The sequence below is a fragment of the Condylura cristata genome, unplaced genomic scaffold (genome assembly GCF_000260355.1).
Source record: "Condylura cristata isolate star-nosed mole 26May11 unplaced genomic scaffold, ConCri1.0 scaffold00037, whole genome shotgun sequence".
NCBI classification, from domain to species: Eukaryota; Metazoa; Chordata; class Mammalia; order Eulipotyphla; family Talpidae; genus Condylura; species Condylura cristata.
This window is the reverse complement of record NW_004567138.1, coordinates 2,131,945-2,147,210: the sequence shown is the minus strand read 5'-3', so window position 1 is coordinate 2,147,210 and position 15,266 is coordinate 2,131,945.

Genomic DNA, 15,266 nt, shown 5'->3' with positions numbered 1-15,266 from the left:
AGAAGCAGTGCGTGACTGGTAAAGCACCCTAGAAAACTGCGTCCTCAGGCTGAGGTCTGCCCTCTAGTGGCTGCCGATGCTAATTTTTCTTTTTTTTGATTTTTTTTTTTTTTTTTTTTTTTTTTTTTTTGCTGAAAAAGAAACACTTGTTCTCCTCCAGCACCTGCGTTTGCCTCCTACCCGAGTGAGAACTTTAAGTTCCAATTAACTGAATAATTGGGGAGACCCAGAAATGAGAAACAGTTTGGAGGCACATGTTGAGATGTGGTTGAAAAAGCTCCCCACATTTTCGAATGTCTCTCCACTAAGCTAGTGGTTCCCTGGAAATTAGAAAAATATGGCGAAAACACAAAGCGGAAATGCATTTAAGTTAAAGGTTTGAATTTCATCCTGAGATTTCTGTACTGCCAAATTTGGGGGCTTTTATGAAATAATGATTCTAAACGGGAATTTTCTTTTTTCTTTTTTTTAAGATTTATTTATTTATCCATACAGAACTGGACTACAGACCAGAGGTGCAGGGGGTGAGAGGATTCACCAGAGACGGAGTGGGGAGCAGACAGGCAGACTGACGAAGTGACATTGCTGAGGAGAGCAGCAAACAAGACAGGAGAGGTGACTGTGCCCATGTGGGTCACCCCCTGACTGGGGATAGAACTCGTTCTGAAGCAGCTTTGGCTAGCTTCATAGTGCTGTGCTTTAACCCATTCTGCCATCAGGAAGGGTTCTGCTTTGGAATTTTTTATTCATTTGTTACAGCTAAACTTCTAGGAACCATTGTTCCTACCCATCCTGGCAAATTTCAAATGTGTGATTACAGAATTATTTTCAGTTGGAAAGGATGCCCACGCTCATCAGATCTCACTCTGTGTTTCAGATTTGGGGCCCTGGTGGGATGAGTGGTATCCGCCATAAATCAGTACCTTGATGTAACGAGTAATCAGTAGCAAATCCTGAAAGGAACAAAGTTCTTGGGTGATAGGGTAAGAAATGGAACCCAAATTTTCTGCCACGTATTGCAATGTCATTTTCATCACACCAAAATCACGAGATTTTGAATAAAGCATATACTTGATTGAAAAACTACTAGATTTCAAAAACAAAAGGAATGAACGGGGGCTTGGAATAGCAGGAACTGAGGTGGGGGGTGGAAGGGCCAGGTTGATCTGTGTTTCCCATGCTAAGGTAGGCTTGGGAAGTCTTTCTAGAAAATATCAGATTGGAATGAGGAATTACTCATCGATAGAGATTGGGTGTCAGAGAGGAATTAGGGGACAGTGCTGGGGAGGAAGTTTTACATGCTGTGAAAAAAAAATAGGAAAATTAAAGGACTACAAGAGAATGGGAATGTTCTATATCATCAAAGGAGCAATGGTCTTAAAGCTTGCTGTGAGTTCACATGTGGTTCTCAGAATGGCCAGGAGCGTCTACTGGCTTAATTCTGCTTTATTAACAACTTTAAATATACAGTGTCAAAATGTCCTCCAAAATGTTCTGTACATTTAAATTCTATTTTACATTTGCAGTAAAACTGTTTTCAAAAATACATTTAATGATGTTGGCAAGAACATAGAGAAATTGGAACCCTCATGCATTACTGATGGGAATGTGAAATGATGCATTCCCTACTTAAATCAATTTAGCAGTTTCACAAAAAAAAAATTAAACATAGTATTGTTACAGGGTAGCCCAGAGTGGACTTGGCCGCCTGTCTGTGGGGCCTCACCCACACGCTAAAAATCCAGTTACACTGTAGGTACACACATAAGTGTCAATAACGGGTTTATTTACAAAAGGGAAAAGGAATAGGAAACAACCCTATTTTCCTAGGGAAAGAGAGCAGGATACAAAGTAACTGGAATACCTTACAGCTAGGCTGACTGAACACACCAAGTCAGACAGTCCAGAGAGCTGTTTCCAAGCTAGAGAGCTAGAGATGCAATCGCACTCTATTTATCCCCCAAATGTCCCAGAATTCCTGCTAGCTCCACCCTTGGGTCCTTGCAGTTCTTTCCCTGGTACTGCTGGGAGTTGTAGTTTCCAATCACTGGAGTAGGGGGAAGAGGGGCTGAGGACAAGGGAAACAGGGAAAGAGATGCTTAAAGGGTGCAGGGTTTCCTTTTGGAATGAGATTATCTCAGACCTAGATAAAGATGATGGATGCACAGCATTGTGAACAACAGAATTCTATTAAGTTGTATTTTTACAGGTAAATTGTATGTAAAATAAAATAACTCTTACGTAAAATAAAATGTAAATTTTCTTGTGTGACTTTTACTTGAATAAAAATATAAAGTTTGAATTGTTTGAATATTTTTAATGATTAGTCTCTTTAGTAATTGGATAGTAGTTAAGGAGATATCAAAAATACAATCTAGGGCCCTCCTGGTGGCGCAGCAGGTTAAAGCACAGCTCTAAGAAGTTAAAGACACTTCAGCATGAGTTCGATCCCTGTCCTAGAGGTGACCCACATGGTGCGGCAGACCTCTCCTGACCCACCCACAGCCCCGTTCAGCAGTGTACTTTGTCAGTCGGCCTGTTCTGCTCCCCACTCTGTCTCTGATAAATCTTTTCACCGCCCCTGCACCTCTGGCCTGTACCCCAGCTCTGTATGCATAAATAAATAAATCTTTTTAAAATAAATACAATATAGGACCCTCCCTGGTGGTACAACAGGTTTAAGGACAGCACTGTGAAGCTACCTGCAGGCAATACAGCACAAGTTCAATTCTTAGCAAGGGAGGTGACCCACATGGCAAGGTAGACCTCTCCTGACCCACCTGCTGCTCCCTTCCTGGGCCTGTGCCCCAGTTTTTATATGCATAAACAAATAAATCTTTTTAAAAAAAAATGCAATCTAAGTAATTTTCCTGTGTAGCTCTTAGATTAAAATAATCTGATTTTAAAGACTTCTTTTTTTTCTATTGCTAACATTTGAACCATTTCTAGCTTTTAATAATCTCCCTTTCATGACCTATAAAAGTATCTTGTGCAAAGAATCAGGATGAATGTGAATGAAAGGATTTCTTGATTGCATTCACTAAAGGTGAATTGCCATAGTTAATAAAATTTACCTATTCCACAATATCAAAGAGAAAAGAAAATCAGGATTGGTTAAAAAAAATTACTAGTGCTGGTGCAAGACTCTCCCTGGTGGTGCAATGAGTTAAAGTACCCCATCATGAAGCTCTCAGAAGCCATTGCAGCACGAGTTTGATCCCTGGCCAGGAAGCTGACCCACATGGTGTGGCAGACCTCTCCTGACCCACCTGCTGCTAGCCTCAGCAGTTTTAGGAATGTTTAGTCAATTCATTTCAATTCTATTTTCCTTTTCATACATGTAAAAATATGATATCGAATAATACCTTTGTAAAATGAGACTTTGAAAGCTTTTTCGATGAGTATAAAATAAAATGATCAAGTGATAAGAGTTTCTTGGCTGAGTTTGACAGCATTTTTTTCTTTGTCTTCACAGGACAGAAAATAAGGGTGTATTGTATACTCGGATGTCTTAGATTTAATTTAATATGGGTAATTATTTTCTATAAAAATCATAAGCATTGGCCTGAATTTATAACATTATTCATAGTCCCATGGACTTTCTTATTTTAAACATATTGAAATTTAGCATAATTTAACTCTTTTAATAAGTACTTACTGAAAATCTTTTTTAAAAAATGAGGCCTCCCTGGTGACGCAGCCGGTTAAAGCACAGCACTGAGAAGCTAAAGCCACTTCCGCATGAGTTCGATTCCTGCCTGCCCCGGAGGAGACCACATGGCGTGGCAGACCTCTCCTGACCCACCCGTTGCTCCCCTCAGCAGTGTACTTTGTCGATCTGCCTGCTCTGCTCCCCATTCTGTCTCTGGTGAAGCCTCTCGCTGCCCCTGCACCTCTGGCCTGTACCCCAGTTCTGTATGCATAAATAAATAAATCTTAAAAAAAAAATGAACTACAGGGCTCTCCTTGGTGATGCAACAGGTTAAAGCACTGCATTATGAAGCTCTCTGAAGCCATTGCAACACAAGTTCCATCCCCAGCCAAGGAGCTGACCCACATGGCATTGCAGACCTCTCCTGACCTGCCTGCTGCTCCCTTCAGCATTGTAATTTGTCAGTCTGCCTGTTCTGTTCCCCACTCTGTCTCTGGTGAATCCTCTCACCCACAATACCTCTGGCCTATACCCCAGTTCTGTACACATAAATAAATAAATCTTTTTAAAAAAAGAACTACAGTAGAAACAAGGTAGAATATCCAAATAAATAAGATAGTTCATATCTTAAAAAATTTACTATCTATTTGATAAATTATATTACTACTCTAGTATGTTCCAGAGGCTGAGAAAAAAAAAAAAGTAAAGAAAATTCTCCACCCTCATGGAATTTACAATTTAAAAGGCAACACTTAATTTAAAATCAAACAAATAAATGCATATTATGGAAGATAAGGGATCAAGAAAAAATTACAACTGGAATGCTGGAAATAGGTTGATGTAGTAGAGAAGTATCTAGAATGCCTTAAATGGGAAAAAACTGAAGGGATCTCCCTGGTCAATGCAGGGTTAAGTCTCAGTGCTATCAAGCTACAAGCAGTCACTGCAGGGGAAGTTTGATCCAACCCAGGGAGTGACCCATATGGCACAACTGTCTGGCCCGCTGCTCCCCTCAGCGGTGTGCTTCAGTCGATCTGCCTGTTCTGCTCCCCCTCCGTCTCTGGTGAATCCTCTCACCCCCTGCACCTCTGGCATGCACCCTAGTTCTTGTATATGCATAGATAGATAGATAGATAGATAGATAGATAGATAGATAGATAGATAGATAGATAGATAGATAGATAGATAGATAGATAGATAGATCTTTTTAAAAAAAAATGAAGAAAGTAGGGAACTAAAACCGAGAACACTTGGCTAAAGAAGAGTATTCACTTCAAAACAGAGGTCACAGAAAGGGCCCTGGGCAAAAGTGTCCAGAGTGGAAAAGACAAAGAGGACTTGGTGATGAAATCAGCAAAGTAGGAAGGGCGAGATCTCTAGGCCAGCAAAGGTCAGAGGAAGGACTTTGTGAGTGAGGTCAGATGTTTGTGCAGAGAAATGACAGGCTGCAGTTTTAAAGAGATCATTTTGACTACAATGTTTAGAGGAAACTAAAAGGCAAAAGGGCACAGCCACCTAGATAGCCAGATGAGAGTGACAGTGCCCTGCATGGAGAGGCAGTAGTCTAGAGCATTGTGAATAAGTTCTGAAGGTGGCACACTCAGGATTTCTTGATACACTGCAGTGGGCTGTCACAGAGAGAGGACTCTCAGAGCGCATCTCAGTTTCTGTCTGAGCAAATAGAATGGTCTGACATTAATGAGGAAGAATCGAGAACATAATGTGAATAGCTCAATTTGGGACATGCTGAGTTTGACGGCTAAGTTTGGACAATCGATTCCAGCAGCTCTGAAGCCCAGACATCCACTTTCTGCTTTGTAACCGGAGTCCATGGTCTTTCTGACCAGTTTGGACCAGCCTGTCAGCATTGTTTTTTGAAAGTGGTAAGGATGGTGATCTGTGTTTATTCTCCCCAAAAGTCTCTGCCATTGGGCCTGGTTACATAGGAGCAACTTGCCCACAGGTGATCGTTGAGGGGAAAGGATGTCCTGAACAAACTCCACAACCACATGAATGCCACAACTCCAGACCCAAGAGATCCAAAACACCAAGCACAAATCCCATAATGTCATCATCACCAAGAGAGGATTGCTGGACACTCAGGGCGGAATTAAGCAGCCAGGTTTGGTCTATAACCACACATGTGGGCCTTCGGGATATCTTGATTTTTTACCAGGTTTCAGCGTACTTTTGAAATTCCAGCTCAGTGGAACTGGTAGGACACATTCATCAATTTATCTCCCTCTTTCTCCCTGAGTTATTATTTCTTCATTCCCCCTTCTTTTGTAAATAAGCCCTTTATTAACCTTTTCATGTGTGCCTGCAACTATAAGACCCTTTTAAGCATGCAAGTGAGGACCCATTACATATTGGGGTTACCTTGTATTGTGATGACTATAAGATACATGAAAGCCAGTCCAGAGTCCTTTGGAGTGTTGTGGTTGCAAGGTGTTCCATATATACATCAAGGACTCCTGATGTGAGAGACAGAGAAAGTGTCCAACTTGGTGGAAAAGAAGCAGTCTGCCACTCCTCTCTGGACCCCTGGCTATGAGGTGTGACTTTGGCTGCAATGCATGACCCTACTGTAAGGCTCTTGCTATTCTGTATCCTTTTTTTACAATAAATGGTAGACCTGTAGGCTGTCATTTTGGGTCTTAAGGGTCTTCTTTATCAACTGAACTCCACTCAACTGCTACCAGCAATGTAGGTGCCTATTGGATATTATGGTAGGCTGATGACAAAGTAGGCTTTAAAGCTCCTTCATCAAAGGAGAAGTCTATTTCTTAACCTCTGGAGTTGGCATTTCTTTTTTTTTTTAAAGATTTATTTACTTATGCATACAGAATTGGGGTACAGGACAGAGTTGCAGGGGGTGGTGAGAACTTCACCAGAGACAGAGTGTAGAGCAGGACAGGCAGACTGATGAAGTACACTGCTGAGGGGAGCAGCAGGCAAGACAGAAGAGGTCTGCCACGCCATGTGAGTCAGCTCCCAGGCCAGGAAACTGAACTCTTGCCGAAGAGGCTACTGATACCTTCATAGTGCTGAGCTGTAGCCTGCTGCACCACCAAGGAGGACCCTGGAGTTGGCATTTCTTTTGCCATTAGGATATGGGGATAGAAGCAGTGTGCCAGCGCAGGACCTATGCCTCCAGAGTCCCGCATGCTTCCCCTTTCCCTCTCTTTTGCTTCTCTACATGAGAATGTGCCCTAGTTAGTATGATGGAGAATGAGACATGTGGAGTAGGGTAGAGAGTCAAGGCCTTAGCCATATGAGAGCACAGACAACATCAGCAAAGCCACCAAGCTAGCCCACAGCCAATAACAGATGCGCAAGTGAGCTTTGCCAAGTCCAGTGACACTAGCAGCACTGTCCAGTTGACCTACCAACTGTGAACAAATATAATAGCTTATTATTGTGTGTTCCTGTGCTTTTGTGACTGCTACTCAGTAGCTTTAGGGCAATTGATAACTGATGCAGATAACCAGGTAGAGCTATTGATTAGGCAGTTGGCTCTATGGGTCTGAAATTCAGGGGACAAGGCCAAGTTCAAGCTGGAAAAAATTTTTAATTAATTAATTTTTTTATTGATATCTTTTACATCATTGTGTAGTCCCCATAAATTCCCACCACCAATTCACTCAGAAATCATCATCCTGGCCCTTTGTGCTTTTATCTCACCTGTTTTGATCCTTATTTCTTCCCCCTTCCTCATAGAATGTCTCTGATTTTTGGTTGCTGCTTTGGTATTGATTTTGATTAATATTATTTTTTTCTGATACAGAAAGCATTTTTAAGAGTGACCAGCATGAAGGTGGCCCTTGTAGTGTGGCATTGTCAGGACTCTTCTCAGGTTCTCTTGAATACTTTCTCATCTTTTTGAGAGCCTCCCCTCACTCATCTCATCTATGTGCTTTTGCTTCTCTCCTTCAGAAAATTGAGAATGGGTCACCAAGAATGCTTTATCCCCACAGACAGAAATAGACATTGTTGAAAATTTACTTTCCTCTAGGGCAGCATTTGACCATAACTGACACACAGTGTCCTTGTGTCAGGAAAGCTCTGACATAATGAAGTCCCAGAGTTTCTTTATATTGAGGGTTAAACCTACCCTCAAAAAGTTTATCATTTTGATTGCTGCATAGTATTCCATTGTTCATATATATGTATGTATGTATGTATTTATATACCACATAAGTTTGATCCATTCCTGTTTTGGGCCATGAAGTTTGTTTCCATATCTTAGTTACTATAAGTAGTTGCAATAAATACAGGAGTGCAAGTTTCCTATTGAATTAGTGTTTGTTTTTTATTCTTTGGGGGAGATTCCTAGGGCAACATGGATGGAGCTGGAAGGGAGTATGCTAAACAAAATAATCATAAGGAAAAAGGGAAATATTGGATTGTTTCACTTACATATAAAATATAGGGAAACCAAACAAAGGGTCAGGAAAAAGGCAAAACTTGCAAGCTGACCATAGATGTGAAACACGCAGCAGAGGAGAGGGAAAGAGAGGTGTCAAAATAGGAAAGAAGAACACAGGGAACTCTGGTGATGGATCACAGCTGCTGTGTTGGGGGAAGAACTATGGAAACTACACCTGAGGGAAAAAGTCAAATATTGCACAAAAAAATGAGCAATGACCCAAGAAAATAAATAAATTTAATTAAAAATTTAAAAACATACTCTCAATAAGACTTTGCTTACACCTCCCTGTTTTGCACCTCTCCCTTACCTATCTATCCCAAGATACTTCCTTAATAAATCATTCACAAACAAATCCTAGTCTCTGATTTTGGGGCACCCCACCCTCAGACAAGCATCTAAATGATATTAACCCATGAGTCTAGGTGAACTTTAAGGTAGCAAGAGAACTTGATATTCATCATTACTCTCCATAGTTGCTGTTACATTTTTTGGAAGCAAGACAACTTGCTTCCAAATCTTCCAAATCTTATTCAACTGGAATAAGATTTCCTGACCAGGTTGTCAACCACAAGATATGTAAATACTGGCATTGTTAGGCGGAAAGGACACCCTGAAGGAATGCCACAGGTTTGTGGGCTCCACCGCCATGTCAGACCAAAGCCATCAAGACTCCATCATCCTGAAGGGAGGATGCTGGCAACCAAGGGTGGCATTAAGCAGTCAGCTTTGGTTTGAAACCAGACCTGTGGACCTTGGGGATATCTTGGTTTTTGGCTCTTTGCTTGCTTGTACCTCTGAGCTCTTGGCTTTCTCTGGCTCTCAACAGCCACTGGGATTCCAGGTTGGTGGAACTAGTGGGACACATTAGCAATTTATCACACGCTTTCTCCCTGAAATATTCATTTCCTCATTCCCTCTACTTTTGTAAATAAACACTTTAATAACCTTTTTGTATATGCCTGTAGATGAATATTATGATATCATTTTAAGTGCATGGGTGAGGACCCACAGTCAGGTAATCTATTTTAGTTTTTGAATGCAAGTACAAGAAATATGAAGTATGAGAGAGAACAACAGAGAGAGCATAGTGAGATCTGGACGAGGGATAAAGGAGTCCTGTTCTTGTTGGTCATCAGACAATTTGTGAAATGAACTTGTAATGGGGGGGGGGGGTCCCAGGAAAAAGGGAAGTTCTACTTACCCTGCCCTACACAGAAGGAGGATGGAGCTGAGGAGAGAGAGAGGAATCAGGAGAGGAGACTGAGGAAGGAGGAAGCAGGATGGAGAGTCAGAAGGAGACCTGAGGGAATAACATGGAGCAGAGAGACATGTGAAGAAACTGTGCTTGCTTTTGGTCCTGGACTGTGTGAAACAAATGTGGGTGAGAGACCTGTGGGGAGGTGACTATGGCAGAATTTATCTTGATTTTGATTTTTCTCTTTCTTCATAGAATTGTCTGGCTATTTCTGACCCTTGTCTGTGAGTCCCAGCCAGAAGGTGCTTTAGGCTTGTGGTGGGCTGTCAGGCCTTGCTTTGGGCCCATCCATTTTGGGTGGGTTTTACCCACGAGGGATGGGTAACTTTAGGTGTTTGACTTAGAAACTATATTCTTTGTCTTTTCCATATTGCACACTAATTGCAATATGTTCCTTTCCATTAAAGCTTTTATGCCATGTCTTGATGCAGCAGATGGCAGAACCTATTTCGAACAGGCAGGTTTGGGGGTTCAGTGGTGCCCTTCTCCCTGCCCTGTAACAGATTCAGAGGACATTGACTACAGGACCCCTTCTGGATCCTGTGGTGTTTAGCCCAGTGTTTAAGAGTTAATATGCTCATGCTTTTAAGAGGGAACATGATAAGAAATGATTATCATCATTCATTCAAAAGTATCCATTTATGCTCATTTCCTACCTGTCTGGCATCCCTGTGGTCACTGTGGACATGATGTGAACAGGCAGAGCAGCGTGAAATAATTGCCTAAATGATTATTTACTTAGAATGATTTGCATTGGAAAGGACATGTACAAGGCATTATTAGAGTAATAAGGGAGATCTGGGCCAACCCAAAAGGCCTCCCCAAAGATGCAAGTCCCAAGTTGAAGAGTCTGGAGGGTGCAGACTTAGGGAAGAGTCTGGGGTGAGCAGACTTAGGAGTTTCTGGTATTCTGGATTTGGGGTCAGGAAATACATGTTTTCTTCAAACTCAAAACTCGAATGCCATTAAAGCCTTGCTCAGCCAGGAGACCATCACGGCTAGACCCTGCCTTTGAGAGTCCTTTTCCTGAAAGGGACTTTGTCTGCAATTCCCCCACTTGGAGATCATGTGCTAATCTCTCAAGATTTTGTTAATGACACTTTCTCTTTGCAAGCTTTTGTTGACTTCAGGAAACATCAGATAATCCCTCCACACTGTGCCTTGAATGATCCTGACACAACACTGGTACCTGGTAATAATCATCAGATATTTAGTGAAGAAAGAGGACAGAACATTATTCTGTAACTTTTTTTTTTTTTTCATGTTTAACCCATTTCAAGACTCCGTAGTTCCCTGGAAGCAGAGTTTGTTATCTTGTGTTTATCAGATGCTTGACTGGGCCACTTTAAAAATAATTGTTGAAACTGTTGGCCATAGTGTTACAGGGCAGGGAGAGAGGGGCACCACTGAACCCCCAAACCTGCCTGCTCTAAATAGGTTCTGCCATCCACCGCATCAAGACAAAACATAAGACTAATGGAAAAGAACTTTAATACAGTGAGTATACAATACAGAAGACAAAGAATATAACTTCTAAATCAAACACCTGAAGTTACACATTCCCCTCATGGGCAAAAGTCCACCCAAAAGGGATTGGCCCAAAGCAAGGCCTGAAAGCTGCCACAGGACTAAAGCAACTTTGGGCCAGGGTCCATGGAAAAGGGTCAGAAATGGCCAGACAAATCTGGGAGAAAAAGAGCAAAAGCAAATCAGTATGAACACAGCCATTATCGGACTGTAACAAGGTGGTCCCTAGGAAAAGGGGAAGTTCAGGTTCCCTACCCCACCAAGAAGGAGAATGAAGCTGAGCAGAGAAAAAGGAGAGAAGAGAAGAAATCAGAAGAGAAGAAAAAAGAAGGAAGCAAGATGGAGAGCCTGAAGGAGACCTGAGGAAGGCACATGGAGCAGCAAGCATGTGATGAAGAAACCGGGCTTGTTTACTGGCCCTGGACTGGTTAAGGCAGATGTGGGTGAGAGACCTGTAGGGAGGTGACTATGGCAGTGTTTATATTGATTTTGATGTTGCTCTTTTCCTCCCAGACTTGTCTGGCCATTTCTGACCTTTTTCGATGGGTCCCGGCCAGAAGGTGCTTTAGCCTAGTTGAAGGCTTTCAGGCCTTGCTTTGGGCCAATCCCTTTTGGGTGGACTTTTGCCCACGAGGGGATGGGTCACTTCAGGTGCTTGATTTAGAAGTTATATTCTTTGTGTTCCATATTGTATATTTACTGTATTAAAGTCCCTTTTTATTAAAGTTTTATATGGTTTGTCTTGTTGCAGTGGATGGCAGAACCCACTTAGAGCAGGCAGGTTTGGGGCTTCAGGGGTGCCCCTCTCTCCCTGTCCTGTAACAGATTGTCCTGTAACAAGGCTCCCCATCAGTCTCTCACCAACATCTCTTTCAACCAGTCCAGGGCCAAGAAACAAGCATGGTTTCTCCATCACATGCTTGCTACTCCATGTGGCTTCCTCAGGTCTCCTTCTGGCTCTCCACCCTGCTTCCTTCCTCCTCCTATTCCTTTTCTTCTCTCCTTTTCTCTGCTCAGCTCCACCCTCCTTTTAGGTATGGCAAAGAACCTGGAAATTCCCCTTTTCCTAGCAACCGCCCTGTTACAATAGTGTGGAGAAAAAAGAAACTTAATTATTGGTGGGGAATATAGACTAGTTCAGCCCCTATGGAAAACAAAAATAGATCTACCAAGTGGTCTAGCAAACTCACTTTTAAGTATCTATATGAAAAACATAAAAACATGAATTAAGAGGTATGTTCATTCCTATTAACAATTGCAAATACATGAATGTTACAAGGGAACCCTGATATGAAGTGGGGTGCCTAACTGTTGGTCTTCAACCATGTGCTTAAAGTGACTTATAATAATATGCAACTGCAGCACACACACAAAAGTTAATTATAAGTGGTTTATTTGCAAAAAATAAAAGGGGGAAATGAAGAAATGAAGATTTCGTGGAGAAAGAAAAGGAGATAAATTGGTAAGTGTGTCCTACCAGTTCTGCTGACCTTGAATCCCAATGGCTACTGAGAAACCACAAAAAGCCACGAGTTAAGCCACAAGCCTAGAGGCCAAGAGACCCAGAAGTCAAGAGACCAAGAGGCCCCCAAGGCCCACATATCTGTTGTTTTTATAGCAAACCTGGCTGCTAAACTCCACCCTCAGGTCCCAGCATCCTCCCTTCGGGGATAGTGGGATTTGTAGTTCTCATGTCTTTGATGGCTTTGGTCTGGAGTTGGGGTAGAGTCCACAAAACCTGTGTGGAGTTTGTTCAGGGCCTCCTTTCCCCTTAACATGAAGACAGCCTAAGTGCCTGTGACAGATGAGTGGGTAAAGAAGATGTGGTATATATGCACCATGGAGTAACACCTAGCTATACCATAAGTGAACTTGCCATTTGTGGCTACCTGGATGGAAATGGAAGGGAATTGCTTAGTGAATAAATCAGACGGAGAAAGGCAAATACTGGCTGAGTTTGGTCATATGCAGAATATAAAGAAACAAAGCAAAGGGACAGAAAAAAATAAACTTGAAACAAATACTTGAAATCTGACTACAAAACAGAGAGGGAGTTGGGTATTGAGAGCATAGCAGGAAGGAGGCTCAGTGGACTGTGGTGGAGAGTTACTGGTGCTTTCATGGTAGGTGTGGTATGGTAACATGGATCTGAAAACATATGAACCTATACCTCTAAATCTTAATCAATATTATAATCAATTGTTTACAATAGTGTAAATCAATATTCCTACAATAAAAATAATGTCATTAGTAAAGTTTGTTGAATGACCCATGAGGCTTAGGGATCAGTGTTATGATAAAGGGAACCTAAGAAATATGGTTTCTTTAAAAAAAAAAAAAGATTTATTTATTTATACATACAGAGCTGGGGTACAGGCCAGAGGTGCGGGGGCGGTGGGAGGATTCACCAGAGACAGAGTGGGCGCAGAACAGGCAGCTGATAAAGTACACTGCTGAGGGGAGCAGCGGGCTATCAGGAGAGGTCTGCCCTGCCACGTGGATCACCTCCAGGGCAGGGATCACTCTCACAGGGAGGCGGCAACAGCCAGCTTGCAGTGCTAGTCCTAATATGTTGTGTGTCCAATGATTTCAAACATAAATTGAGGTCAGATCATGGAAGGCTTCAAATGTCATGGAAGCAGTGTGGACTTCACTGAGTAGGCCTGACCAAGAGACTTGACCTTTTTAAAGCTGTGCTTTATGGGGCCTCCCTGGTGGCGCAGTAGGTTAAAGCACAGCACTAAGAAGCTAAAGCCACCTCAGCATGGCTTCATCCCCAGCCCAGAGGAGTCCCACATGGTGCGGCAGACCTCTTCTGACCCACCCACTGCTCCCCTCGGCAATGTACTTCGTCAGTCAGCCTGTTCTGTTCCCTATTATGTCTCTGGTGACTCCTCTCACTGTCCCTGTACCCCAGTTCTGTATGCATAAATAAAATAAATCTTTTTAAAAAACAGAAAGCTATGCTTTATAAAAATAACTGCCAGCAGAGTGTGTGGTAGGCAAAAGCAGAGAGCATGGAGCAAGTAGGCCAGATGGAAGTCACCTAGATTAGGGGTAGCAGGAAGGAGGAGAAGCTGGGAATAGAGAGGTGGCTGCATCAGAGCCTAAGAACTGATGTCATATGGAAGATTCACACCCGGGCTTTTGCCACCAGAGACTACCATTTGTATAAACTCTCTATAATGTTTCCTAAGAAGTCTCCAGAGGCACATGAGTTTTCTAGTTAGATAATTAAGAAATAGTTATGTTCTCCAGAGAATAGCTAAATGCCCTCGATAATTTCTCCAATTTTGATTTAGCAAAAGGGTGAAATAGTCTGCCATCAGTCCTTTGTGATTAATGCCCACTAGTTTCAAACTAAATAACCATTTAATAACAACCTAACAATGCCAATAACCTAAGCTTTATTTTATCAGCTTCTAGAGTCTTGCTTGCCTCTTACAACTAGAGCTAATGTTTCATTTTTAATGTTCCATCCCCCTGCAGCTTTAATTATTAACATGGTTCACAATAATATATGGGTTTATTTTTCCATTAAAAGTAAATAAAAGGGGATAATGAGCATACAAAAATCTTATACTGTCTTATCAATTTTATACCAAAACTCAAGAAATAGAAAATTTAAGATGCTAAAGGAATGTGAATGCATATATTTGAAAGATGTTTCAAATCTAATTCTAAATCCAAATTAATCATCCATAATGTAGGTGGGCAATCATTAGCATAATTTATCTTTGGTTTTTAATTTAATGAACAATATTTATGAGTAATTATCCATTATACTCCTAAACATTTATGAGGGCTCACTAAATGCCAAGCACTGAATTGTATCTTTATGCATCTAAAAATTTAGTCTTTGCAAAACTTCTGCAATATGTATTGTTACCTCTGTTCTCAGTTGAAGAAGCAGGTTCAGCATGGCTGGCGGACTAGACAGAGGGCACACAGCTTTGAGGTGATAGATTCTGTCAGGTACTCGGATCTGCTTGACCCCCAACCAACCTCCCGTGTCCACAACATGTTACCTTTCTCTACAATTCAACGGACACCACTCTGCTCCAACACAACTCACTGAGACATTGAAAATCTTCCCTAAAAGAAGCAAGTAGAATTAAAACTATCTTTGTGATTTCATGATCAAAACAGAGGACAAGTCTCAGTAAGCTGAACAATGAGCAAAAGAAGCTGATACTGATGTTCAGTAGCAGTGTAACCATCACCAGATAAATACTGGCTTTAAAATCTTACTCTCTTTCTGTGTTAAAAATCATTGTGTTGGCCCTCCCTGGTGGCGCAGCCGGTTAAAGCACAGCACAAAGAAGCTTAAGCCACTTCCGTATGAGTTCGATCCCCTTCTGCCCCAGAGGAGATCCACATGGTGAGGCAGACCTCTCCTG